Here is a 13,024-nt window from a genome sequence, read left to right as displayed (position 1 = left end):
CTCACCAGCCTCCTCCACTCATAAATTCCTAAACAAACAGCATGATCCTAATATTGGCCTTAAAATTCTGTGTGAAATGGACCTGGAAATTAATTTCACACTGGAAAAGCCAGCTCACTGTCAGCCACAGCACAGGTGGTCAAAAAGAAAACTCTATGACTGCTGCACAAATTAATTCTGTGACACGGGCAAGAGGGTAGCACCGGGAGGAGCTGCCCCCTCATGCCACCATCCCAACCCACCCCATGACATGGCATGCTGGAGGGCTGTGGGAGATGGAGGATACCACCATCCCTATGGGGCTTGTGGTCTGAAGGACACAAAACCACTTTGCATCCCGAAAAGTAAAAGAAGCGGGGGGGGGCATGGGCTGCATGTGCTGAGCATAAAACCCTCCTGCACTTTTGCACAGGTTTTATTTACTGGGGAAAAAAAAAGGGATGGCAATTTGGGGAAGCACATCAAGGGATCCTTGTGGGAGACTGCTGGGAAAAAGGAGGTGTGAGGAAATGACTGATGGCACAGTATTGCACGGGCTGGTTGTCAGGCAGCTGATGTCGGTGCTGACCCTGGATTCCACAGCAGTACATGGTCCATGGCAAGCAGAAATAATTCAATACCTTGGTGGGGCAGGATTTTCACGTGTCCATATTTCACCCTCTTTCCATGTGATATTTCATCTATTTAGAGACAAACAGTGATCCCACCGCTCACAGCAGAAGGGCTGGGGAAGGCAGAGAGAGGAGTGATACACCGTGGGGAGAGCTGGATGCAGGAATGTTCCGTGGTTAGATGGAAAATGAGCAGGGGAGAAGCCCTGCAGTACAATTTCAAGGTTGAGTGAGTGGTGCCAGGAGGCTGTGAAAGGCTCTGCCGAGCTGCTCCATGTTTGCAGGCAGGGTGGAGAGGGGAGGTCACAGGATTTGCCACCCAAAAAATCAGGTTTATAGTAATGAGCCCGTGGAGAAAGGCTGGGAGAGCAGGGAGGTTATGCCATCCCTTCAGCTCCCTGCTTCAGGGTTGGCAGTAATTACGGTGGCCTCCTATCCCAGTAGCAACTGGGAGCATCCCTCTGCTCACTATGCATCACTTTCCTTTATTCCCTTCTTTTCCCAGCTAGGAGCCTGTTAAAAGGCACATCCCCCATGGGCTGGGTCTCAGAGAGATGTGGCTTTCTTCAAACAGGAGCTTGGGAACATCAGCTCAGTGAGTCGGTTTGAGGTCCAGCCTGCACACAGCTATTGCTGTTCCTGCCTGATTTAAACCGAGCTTGACAGGGAGGTACAGATCACAAGACACTGAATTCCTGTGGGTTTCATGAACCTAGGCACTGAAACCCCCCTTAGTCCTCCCTTGCCTCCTGCATGGGAAAAGGTGCAGCCTGTACTCCACTGGGAATGGGACCAGGAGCCCAAGCCAGACCCCCAGGCCAGGGGGAACTCAGCTTTGTTAGAGCTGACTTATGTAAAACAGGTGACACTTCTTCAAAGGAGTTGGGATGTGAGCAGAAATCTGTGGTGTGAAGCCAAGGCGTAGGAACTGGGCAGAGATTAAGAAGAAGAGAGGTGTGCTTCTATTTAAATAGAAACCCTGACCTGAATTCACCAGGAGAGTCGTTAAGTGAGACATCCCCTGTGCAAAGGCAGAGGGCTACAGCCATCCAGGCCTGAAACGTGTCTTCAAGTTGCTTAACACATGGTTTTGCTTTGGTTCCTCCCCTCTTTTGCCATTTCTTCCCCTGATTAGTTCTCTGATTGTATGGACTTGCCTGGGATGAACATAATGTAAATATCCTGGCTGTGGGCTATTAAGGAGGCAAGGAAGGGCTAGAGATCCCAGGAGGAATAAACTCCCCAGACTGCAATGGGCTCAGCTCAGCAGGATGCTCAGAGCCCCACACTGGTAACAGCCCCACTCTTTGCCCTCCTTGTGACCTCCATCTTCAGTGCAAACTGGGGAGGGCAACTCCTTAACAAACCCAACACAGCCCAGCTGTGATGAGAGGAAATTATGTGCTGGCACCTTCATTAGGGAGCTCATGGCACTCACCTGTTTGCCAGGGCCTTTGGTTTTTAACCCCTAAGCAGCTGCAGGTGTGCCAGGGCTGAGGGGAGAGCACCAGGACCAGACCTCCGCCCAATTCAAACCAATCAGCCCTGTGCTAATTGCATAATTAGCCAAAGCTGCTCAAGGGAGGCAAAGGCATAATTACCCCCTCCTGTTCCTGTAGAGGTATTTGCCTACTGATGCTCCAGGAGGAGAGGTGTTGAGGTGAGTAGAGGGGAAGGCCCCCCCATATCCCTGTAAGTGTTCAGGGCCAGGTTGGATGGGGCTTGGAGCAACGTGGTCTAGAGGAAGATGCCCTTGCCCATGGCAGGGGGGGTTGGAATGAGATGATTTTTAATGTCCCTTCCAAACCAAACCATTATAGGATTCTGGGATTCCCAGGCAAGGCTCAAAGATGGGCTTTAGCAGCACAAACTGCACTTGCTTAGTGTTTTAATTAAAGAGGTCACGATGGGGTCTGGTGGGATGGTAAAGCTCCTCCAAGTCCCCCGTGGTGGGAGGCTGGTGTGTGTAGCAGGGCAGGACCCAAAGCCCTGACCCTCCTGGGATTCAGGGACATGGAGTCACCCCCTCGGCATGAGGATTGATGTGACTGCAGGTGGCTTTTTATGGCTTTGTTGCTTCCGAGAAGGCAAGAAATGGGGTGTAGCAGTGAGATTTGGCTTGTAGGGAGGTCTCAGGGCTGGAGGCAGGAATGTCCTGCCAGATTTAGGAAAGCTGGGAGGGCATGGGGTTGGGGAGGAGCAGTGGCAAGAAGGGTTAGTTGGAAATGTGGATCAGCAGCACGGCAAATACAACACGGTGTCTGTGGAAACCGAGGAGGCTTCGGGTGCCCGGGGGAGAGGAGCTGGGGAGGGACATTGCGGCTCTCTTGGCACAACGTGCCCGGATCGCCTTCCCGCTCATGTATGATTTACGTGCTCCGGGTCCTGCCGGCTGCTGTTGCACACGGGGCGGATAAATAATAATAATATTAACAAGAAAAAAAAAATAATTCAAGCCACCGAGGCTGAGTTGAACTTCGAGTAACCAGCGCCTGCCTCGGGCTGAAGTTGTATTTGAAGCAACCGCTGTCTGGGGGCGGGGGGGGGGGGCGAGCCCTGGGCTTGAGGGGCGATCCTGGGATTTGGGGGGCTGGGAGTCCCCAGGGAGGGATCAGAAGGGGTGGAAGGTGGAGCCGGCGCTGAAATCCTCGATACCTGGGCAAGGGGCGCTGCGCCGCCCGCGTCAGCTCCTCTCGGGCTCCTTCCTTTCCCCTCCCTTTCCTCCTCCTCCTCCTCCTCCCGCGGCGGCTCACGCGGCTCCAGGGCGGCGGGGGGGGAGCAATGGGGGGTCGCCGCTGACACCGGACCCCGACACATCCACCGCAGGTAATGCCCCGCCGCTTTTCCTTATTCCTCGTGTATTTCTTTATTTGGGAGGGGTGCGGAGGGGGGGGCGAGGAGGATGCGCGGAGGCTTCGGCATCACCCCTTCCCTTTGCCGGGGGGCGGCTTTGCGCGGGGTCCCTCTTGCCAAACCTCCTTGATTTGCTTTCGCTGAGGGGACAGCTTTTTGGGGGGGTGAGCCCTGCCATTATTAATATTGTTTTGGAGCGCGGGGAGTCGCTCAGCGCGGTGGTTTCAGCGGCAGGAGAAGGGGGAGCCCAACCTTTCTCCCCTTTTCCCAAAACTAATGCTGTAAATGTGTGATGGGATCTGCTGTCCTGCCCCCGAGGGAGGCAAACGCGGTGCCCCCTCCCTCCCCCATCCCCGTCTCTAATTTGCAGTTTGGGCTGCTGAGAAGCTGCAAAGTTTCTGGGATAAGCCGGGGCCGAACTTCTTCCCAGACGTGGGAATGCTGCGCCGCAGCCGCGAGTGGGGGCTGAGCCGCAATGGGAGCGGTGGGATTTTTAAACCCCCTCAAAACATTATTTAATAGGAAAGCAGCGTTTTAAAACGCTGAATCTCTTCAGAAAACACTTTATTTGGAATTTCCCCCCAACCCCACGATTCTTGACTTGCTGCTCTTTTCCTTCATCCTCCACAAACCCCGCAATCCTCTTTTCTTTAAATACATGTTCTCTTGACCACCTTGCCAGCCACTCTCGTTTCCCCAAGCTGCTGCTTCTCTCTTATCCACCGGTGTTTTCCGGGAAGGGGATGCTGGAACGGGACATTTCCTATGCTGATGCACGTTTTCCTTATTGTTGGATTGTTTTTTTTCCCCCCTGTGCTGGGGGCAAAGCCGTGTCTGGCAGCAGATTCCCTGGGCAGGAGGGATGTCCAGGGGGTCAGGAGGGCTGCCGGAGCTGCCGGAGGCTGCGCGCAACAAGCCAGGCTCCTTCCCCGGATCTTCCCGGTGCGTCCTGCAGCAGCCTGGGATACCTCGTGCAATGTAGCCTCGGCACGAGATAGAGCCGGTGCATTAAAAATGTTTTAAATTTATTTTTTTGGGGGGGGAGGGATGAGGGGGATAAGGTATTCCCATGGGAAACTGGCATTTGCGAAAATCCAGGTGGGTGTTTTGACAGAGTGAGTTTTATGGTTGTCTCTCCTTCCCCCCTGTCCTGGGGAACTCGGGGAGGAGAAATCCCTTTGCAATTCCATTTTCCTTTACCGCCTTCCTCCCTCTTGTTTAGGAAGGTAAACCGGAGGTTTTGTAGCACAAGTCAAGATTGTGTAGTGAAAATATACGTTGGTTTGTCTGAAGACCAGGTTGTAAAACACTCTCTTTGTGGGGAACGGTAAAAATTGATGAGCTCTCGTCGTTTCAGATTTTTTTTGGTGATAAGTGGGAACGGCAGTGTTTGAAAGAGGTGGGAGCTGTGGAGCTTGGCTGCTGTGGCTGAGCCTGGTAAGGGCACCCAGCCCATGTGCCAAGGGGCTGCACGTCCCTCCCAGGAGCATCCCCTGGATACAGCAGGGATGGAGGCAGCACCAAAACTATTTTCTGGCTGCCCAGCTGCAATAATCTCCAGAGTAATGTCCATGGCATGGCAGTTTCTCTGCTGACCCAGTGGGAGTGTGCAAAGGAAAAGGGCACTGCAATCCCCTTCAGAGCACACCCCTGGAGCAGCCGGGGTGATGAGGACCTCTTAACTTAAAAAGGATTTAATTTATGAAGTTTCTTAGATGTTCTGTGCAGATGGTCTGGAGCACAGATTATTTTTGAATTTAAGAAGCTTTAGGATATGGGATTGTCTTGATGAGGGGCTGTGACCTCTTATTAGGGTGTAAAACATCCCAGCTGCTCGCAGCCAGGATATTGCAGCCGGGCTAATTGAGCTAGAGCTTTGCTTTGGGAGCATGAACAGTTCCATGTGCAACCTAAACTTCTTTGTTTTTTTTTCCCAGTACAATGTCTTGCTTCTTCCAGTTAAGACTTTTAATAATGTTGCAGGAGAACTAGGGTTCGTTTTGGGCTTTCAAGGTCCAAGACCTACAAAGGCGACAATTCCTGCCTTCATTGTTACGTTGTTATCCGACTCTATTTCAGTGTATAGATTCTGCAGCTGAAATGGGGAGAAATCGGGAATCCCAGTGGTTAAGACTCACCCAAATCTTGCAGATGACCTGGATCTTGCCAGTGGTCTGGTAAGGACCAGGATGCTGTGGCAGGGACTGGAATAGCATTTATCCACGGGCTGTGCTGAGCTCTAACTCTGGGCAGGAAACACTTGGTTGTGGAGCCTGGTGGCTTTCAGTCCACGAAAGTGAAAATTAGATACTGGGAAGAAATCCTTCCCTGTGAGGGCAGTGGGGCCCTGGCACAGGTTGCCCAGAGAAGCTGTGGCTGTCCCATCCCTGGAAGTGTCCAAGGCCAGGTTGGACGGGGTTTGGAGCAACTCAGTCTAGTGGAAGGTGTCCCTGGCCATGGCAAGAGGTGGCACTGGATGGTTTTTAAGGTCCCTTCCAACCAGAGGGGCAATCCTGGGCACACATGGTCTCTTTTGCCAGGCAGCCTCCCAGAAGCATCCCTTTGAACCCGTGTCCTGGGAACAAGGACCTTGCTGGCTGTGTCTTGCAATGGAAACTGCTCTGGGTGTGGGAGGGCTGTGCTGTCCCTTCCAGAGCCTCTGCCAGAGCCTGAATTGCTTTGCCCTGATCTGTGTGTTTGATATAACAGCTGCTCTCTGGGGCAGAAAGAAGTTCTGCTTGGAGTACGCTGGGGAGAGAGGGGCACTGGGGGCAAATTCCTGATGGAAATAGAGGGATATGCTGGAGCCTGGGCTGCTGCACCTATGGAAAAGGCATGTAGGAGAGAGACTGAACAGCTTTGAGGGTCCTCAGCCCCATCTGGGGTCTCAGGAGGGCTTGCATGAACAAACCTGTCACCGGTGATGAACTACTGCCATTAATCCAAATAACTCCATCTCTGCTGAAAGCCTTTGTCTTTCTGTTCAATCTCTGCTCTCCAGGGCTGCTCTTCAGGATCAGGGGATGCCTCCCAAGTATCCCTATCTCCCTTTCCCTGTGCTGGCTCTCCCACTTCGTTTTCTCCCTGATCCTGCAATTCCAGGCAACGAGTGATTGGCCCCAGCGTGCCCGCAGTGTTGCTCCATCAGGCAAAGCTTCCCTGTTCTCAGCTGGAACAGCCAGCGGGCCTTGAAAAGGTCTGGAGCAGCAAAGTGCCTCTCACTGGAAGTTAAGTGAGCTTTGTGTGGAAGCAGCAAGGACACTTCCCTCTTGATTTGGACGAGGAAAGAAATGGCCTGAGAGCCTTTGCAGCTCTGGTTGCTCAGTGTGAAGGGTTTTTTGTGGGTTTTCTTAGGGTTGTTGTATTTTTTTCCCCTCCCTCTGAAGCATCCCTATTTCCCACTCTTTTTAAGGTCTGCCATTCCAGTCACCATAATTCCAAGCAAACAGCCTTGTTGCTTCTTTTTAGCAATGTAAACATCCAGCACGGAGCTTAGGAGTAGCTGGAGGCAGGGAGATGGGATGAGATCCCAGGTGCACGCACAACCCAGGTCCTGGGCTGGGAGCGGTGTCTGCTGCGCTGAGTGTTGACCAAGGGAGATGGAGTTGAATAACTCACCCATCCTCTTTGGCAGGGCTTTAAAAGGCAGTTTGGTGGCTGATTGTGAAGAGCTGGTGGCTCTGAGGCTGATGACTTGCTCTTGGGGTTGATGCTGAATTCTTTATCGTGTCGCTCACGCTGTCACGGGGGGATCTCTTAGGGTGACGCTTGGGCCGTGCTCCCTCCTGCCGCAAAAAGGTGATGCTCACGTTGAAAGCTGCACCTGAACGTGGCACAGAGGGAGGTGCTGTGCCAGTCCCTGCCAGCACATGCCTCTTTTCTTTTTTCTCTTTAATTCTACTTCACACGTCTTCTCTTCTTTTTTCCCTCTAAACCCCCAAACCCAGCGCGTCTGACGCGGCGCAGGCAGGAGTGCCCCGGGATCGGTGGCAGTGGTACAGTTGTGCTCACAAATAATGTGTGGCAGCTGGAGCATGTTGGACACTCCTGCGTCGTTTTGATGGCAGTGCTTGGAAGTCCAGCCAGGCTGCTGCCCACCCTCAGTCAGAGGGAAGCCTTCCTCTTCCAGGCAGGGCACAAGAAGAAAGTGTCTGGCATCCCATTCCTGAGCAGGCTTGGAGTCAGGCCTTCAGCATCCTTACATTTGCCTCTTTGTCCATTTCTGTATATTTTTTAAGAGCCTGGAGAGAGATTCCTGTCTTGTGAGACCAGACTCTGTGTGTCACTTCACTGCATTCAGCTTTCTACTTTCTCCCAAAGCAAGAATTCCCACCCTTCTTTCCCCCCCCCTTTTTTTCCTCCCTCTTTTTTTCTTTAAGCCAAACTCTGTTGCTGTTGGCTGCTTTTCCACCTTTTCATCCCACGTTAGCATCATTTGCTCCACAGCTTTGCCATGTTGCCTCCGTGTTGGTGCAGCCCAGGAGAGCCAGGAGCCTGTTGGCTTGGTCTCAGTGCCCCATCCCAGCCTTCCTCCTAATTCAGGAGCTGCTGTTCCAGCTGAAGTGAAGTTTTGTGATGGAAAATGGTTGCTATGATGCCTATGGTGATTAGCAACCAGTGCTGGAGACTCCATAGAGCCAGTGCTGCCCCACTTAAATAAATTGGGAAGATGCTGCCCTCGCCGTGGAGGGATGGGTGGCAGTGACTGATGCAGCAGGGAATGAGGATTCCCTTCCTGAAGCTCCCGGGGTGTTATTTTAATACTGAATGGATGCAGAAGTGAATTGGATGCATTATTTGACTTTGCTTGGTGATGCCACAGTTTTGTGCTGCTGTGGAGGAAGGCAAGGGTTGCATGTTGCTTATGCAGAGTTGTTGGAATTATCTTGTGGCAGGGACTTGGAAAACCAGTGTCCCTTTCAACCTGGACAAAGCTTTCCTGCATGGACTGAGATGTTCTAAGATGTTTTCTTCTGGGCTTGGGTTTTCGGTTAAATAATGTGTTAATGTTTCTTGCAGCTAATGTTTGTTTCCTATGGGAAAGCAAACGTCTGGAAGCCCCAACCAAAACGTCCTGGTTTTGAAAAGGAAATAAACTGCTGGAACTGTGGGAAACACTTTGGTGTTATGAGTTGTTAGTCAGTAACAGCCCCAGCTTTTTCCCTGGAAGAAACAAGGTTTGAGTACCCCAGTTGATGCTGGCTGGGATGTGCAGAGCTTTGTGGGGAGAAAACACCCCTGTCTCCGACCTCAGCCTTACTTTTGGGATAAAGGAAGGACAGAGAGTGTTTTCCATCCTCTTTCTCCTGCAAGTACCACCTCAGGGCTTAGGTGGGTCATTGCAGGTACCAGCAGCTGTGCCCTTTATTCCCTGTGGGCATCCATGCTTCCCACCATGTGCACACCAATATCCTGGCCTGTATTTATTTAACAAGGAAATTTTATTTCCCCTCGCTGCAGGGAATAGGAGAGGAAAAAAAAAAGGGCAAATTTTTTCACTGGGAACAAATCTCATTTTCAAGAGTCCTGACAAAATGAGCCATAAAATTACAATATTTCAAAGTGCTTTGTAATTCTAGCGGGGACGGCTCTTCATCATGGAATCTGAAAGCTCAGAAAATATAAAACTCATTAGATTAAAATAAACCACCTACCGCACGAAAGAAAAGCTTATTTATCAATATCAATTTACCTCTGATTACCCTGTTCTGCAATTTGTTATTTTTGGGAATTATGATTCGGGTATGGCTCATGCCAATATGGGGGTGGGAATAAAAAAAATAAGAAAAAAAAAATCAAAATTAACTTGTAATTTTTTTTCCTTTTGAATCCTGCTTATTGTAAAGCCCTGGCCAAGAGGCAATTGTAATAAGAAAAGGTGGATTTCTGGTGGTGCTTGTTTTTAAGGAGCAGAGGGATGGGGAAGCTGGGAAAGCAGAAGTGGTTGTTTTTTGGTGTGAGGGATGATGCCAAGTGCTGTGCTTTGCTGAAGGGGGGTCTCAGGGGTGCTTCCTTGGATGCGTGTTTGGTGGCTGGACCGTCTCCTGGCCACTCTTCCAAGGGGACCACAGTGGTTGGAGGAAGCTCGGGAGAGTGGGCACGGATGGGGTGCTAGGGAGAGAGGTGTCCTCCAGGAGCTAGATGGATTCCACGGACACGGTGGCATCCTGGTGGCACCTCAGGAGCGAATCCTTTGGAGGGATTCCAAATCCTTTGGAGCGAATCCTTTGGAGGGAGGTGGGTGGGCAGCGCCGGCCGCCGGGCTTCCCTTTCTGGGGGACGTCGTTTGTGTTTCATCACTGGAAAAGGGGCTTTTTGGGAAGGCATGTAGTTTTCTCCCGTGGAAGCCGTTTGGGAGATGCTTTGATTTACACTTCCATTTCTTCTTTTTGCTCCTAGAACAGTGCGGAGCAAAGGGGGAGAGGCTGACACTGTAAATCCTGAGGTGCAAGCGCTGCGGTGCTGTTTGGGGAGGGGAAGACCAGGTTGGGGGGAGAGGGGCCAGGGACTCAGGGAATGATTAAAGAAGCTCAAATATGGAGCATCTCTGCCAGCCCAGCTCCAAAACCGCAGCTCTGATGGAGGCAGTGGAGTGTTTTGTGTGTGGAGCTGCTCTCATATCCAGGGGCCCAGCAGTGCCTGTGAAAATAACCAGGGCAGGAGCAGAGCCCTGAAGCTGATGCTTAGGCACCCCAAGAGCAATCCATGGCCTGGGCTTGAGCAGTGGGAGCATCTCAGCTCTGGTTTTTCACGGAGGTGAGGTGGTGGGAGGCTCTTGGAGGACCACTGGCATGGGGGCATGCCAAGGGCTGGAGCCGGCACTGGCCGGTCTCCATCTGTGTCCCCACATTTAGGGATGCAGTGGTGCTGTTTAAGTAGCAAAAAAGCCACTTCCCGGGCTTGGGAAGGAGGCATTTGGGGAAAGCGGGCTGAAAAACCTCTGCTTGACCTGAGCTGGTTCCTAAACTTTCAAGCCTTGGACTCATTTGTGGTGTTTCCTCTGGTTCCCGTCCATCACCATTTATGGAGGCTCTGCTGCTCCGTGTGCCCCAGGGAGCAGCTGCCAGCAGATGGGGAAACCTCTGGTTTCACATTAGTGCTTTGGCAGCCAGGAGGCAACAGTTGAGTTCCCAGGGACGACTTGCCCAGAGACATTATTATGCTGGAAACCACACGGAATGCTTCCTCCAAAGAGCCTCTTTCAGGCAGAAGGTGCAATTTAATATGCTCTTAGTCACAATTTTTAAGTTCTCCCCGGAGACTTCTCGATCCCATTCCTTAAATTTGCAATATTCGAGTGAACCATCTCGGGGAACCAGTGAAGAGCTGCAATATTAATGAAGACAGGGAAAATCAAAATGACATTTCAGGCAATTACTTACATAATGAAGTGACTGACTTGGAATATACAATATTTAGATTTATCAGGACACTCGAAAGGGGATGCTGTCAGCTGCCTTGATTTCTGCATCACGTAAATTGTTTTTCCACTGCCCTGTTGCTTTTTAAACACGGGCTGTGAAGCCGGAAAATAATGTTTCCGCTCACTTGGGCTGATAGTGGTGCTGCTTGAGAAGAAAGTTAGTGTTCTCCTCAATGGCATTTTGGCACTGCAGAAGACAGAGAAACTCATTTCTGTCCTATCCTCACTGGCTGCAGCACGGCGAGCTGGGGCTCTGCACCCCAGGTTTGGTGCTGGCCAGGGGAGATGCAGGGGTCTGAAACGGGGATGTTGTCTATATCTGAGATTTTCTCCTCCCCAAAACTTATCAAAACAAGGGAGAAAATTGAGATGTTTGGTGTTTTGCTCTATTGGAAGACTCTGTTCTGCTTTTGTTGGCCGGATCTAAAGATTTAAAGGGCCTATTAGGATGCCTGGCTCCTGGGGAACTGGTGATTTTTGTTTAGAAATTGGTTTTTTGGATGCTCTGCTGATACTGAGCACTCAGAAATCAGAAGCTTGTTGAGGGGTGGAGGTTTGAACTCTCCTGCCCTTTCCCTGTTTGCTGGGGAGGCTGGCATGATACACCTAAAAGTGAAGCCCTGCCAACCCCAAATGTCTTCTCAGGCTTGCACTGAAATTCCTAAAGATGCACAAAATACACCACAGCACCATTTCTCTTGCCTAGGCGCAGACCTTTCCTCCCAGATGTTTTCTCGTTGCAAAATAGCTGAAGAAATTAGAATTTCAGGCCCTTTCTGCGGTGACAGAATTGTTATGAGCTGTCTTCTCTGACACATCCATCAGTAAAACTAAAATACGTGCAGCTATTGCTTTGAAGCTCCTGTAGGAGCATCCACGAGGGTGCCCATGAATCTCTTGGGGGGCAGTGGAGTGCAGAACCCTCCACCTTAGCTGGGCTCCCAGCTGCAGTGCCACGTGTTGGGATAACTGCCTGCTGGCATTGTATTTAGTCTGTATAGAGCAGGATGCTGTGAAGGGAAGGCTGAGCTGCTGCCTTTGGGGTAAATGGAGAGGAAAAAAGTTAAGCAAGGCCAGGCTGGATGAGGCTGGGAGCAACCTGATCTAGTGGAAGGTGTCCCTGCCCATGGCAGGGGGGCTGCATCTAGATGGTCTTTAAGGTCTCTTCCAACCTAAACCGTTCTGTGCTTCCATGAATGGTGGGCAAAGGTGGTACCTCGGGTTTAGGGATGAGCTGTCTGTCTGGATGCTCCCCTGGTGGGAATCACACATGTCACAACAGCATTTTCAGGTCTGTTGCTTTAGTGATCTGTCCTCCAAGTGCTGCGAGCACCAGGTGAACCAAAACTTGTTGTGCATAGGACCAGTTGCAAGTGTAACAAGTCCCTACTTGAGCTGGTGAATGGGAAGAGGGATTTATTACTTGTTTCAGCCCTCTCTGCTCTGGCCAGCGCTTGATCTCAAGTGGGAGCTGCTTCCGTGTTTAACTGCAGGTTCATCTCTGTGCTTGCTGTCCCCAAGGATGGCTGCCACCTCTGTGCTCTGTCCCTGGGGCTGCTGCTGCATGGATGTGCCGTGCTGGCGGGGGAACATTCCCCTGCCCCACAACTTGCACGGCACCCACAGAAACACAGAGAGCTTCAGAGACGGGTCACTGTAGTGTCCTGTCAGCCTCAGGTTCTCACGAGCTGCCTGGGGGTTTCCTTGTGCCTGTCTGCTGTGTGCCATGTATATGATTTATGCTTGCCCCTGGGGTGGGATGTTTTAAGATCCACGTGTATGAATTTACTTCCAAAGTGGGACTTTGCTGAGGTTTTGTGGGACTGGTTTGGAAAAAGCTTTGGATGTGGTGCTCTGAACCCTGAGCGAGGATGTGGCATTGTGTGTGCAGCTCCTTGGCACTGTTTTATTCTGGTGCCTCATCGTGAGGAGCCTTGTGCTGTATTGAATGGGAAGCTGGGGAAATTTGGGAGGCAGAGATGCAGGCGCGTTTGCCAGCCTCTCTGCTTCCCGTGCTCCTGCAGTGGCTGTTCTGCAGCCACCCAGGTGGTTGAAGAGGTTTGAGGGCCTCTGCTTTGTCCTCCCAAATCCTGGTGCCTCTCCAGTGATTCTGGGTCAAGCTTCCCGTGCCGCTCTG

General features: G+C 51.5%; 1 protein-coding gene across 1 annotated transcript in view; it reads left to right on the top strand.

Moving 5' to 3' along the window:
• The first annotated feature begins 3,173 nt into the window (after positions 1-3,173).
• Positions 3,174-13,024, top strand: part of CDH23 (cadherin related 23) — a 194,755-nt gene continuing 184,904 nt past the window's right edge. Inside the window, exon 1 of the mRNA XM_051800244.1 lies at positions 3,174-3,437. The gene's annotated coding sequence lies outside the window, so the exon portion shown is untranslated. The remainder of the gene's footprint in view (positions 3,438-13,024) is intronic.

This window comes from Manacus candei, unplaced genomic scaffold (assembly GCF_025592945.1).
Source record: "Manacus candei isolate 608988 ecotype Guabito, Panama unplaced genomic scaffold, ASM2559294v1 h1tg000050l, whole genome shotgun sequence".
NCBI lineage: Eukaryota > Metazoa > Chordata > Aves > Passeriformes > Pipridae > Manacus > Manacus candei.
The sequence above is the reverse complement of the archived record's forward strand: the minus strand, read 5'-3'. Positions and strand labels throughout refer to the sequence as shown.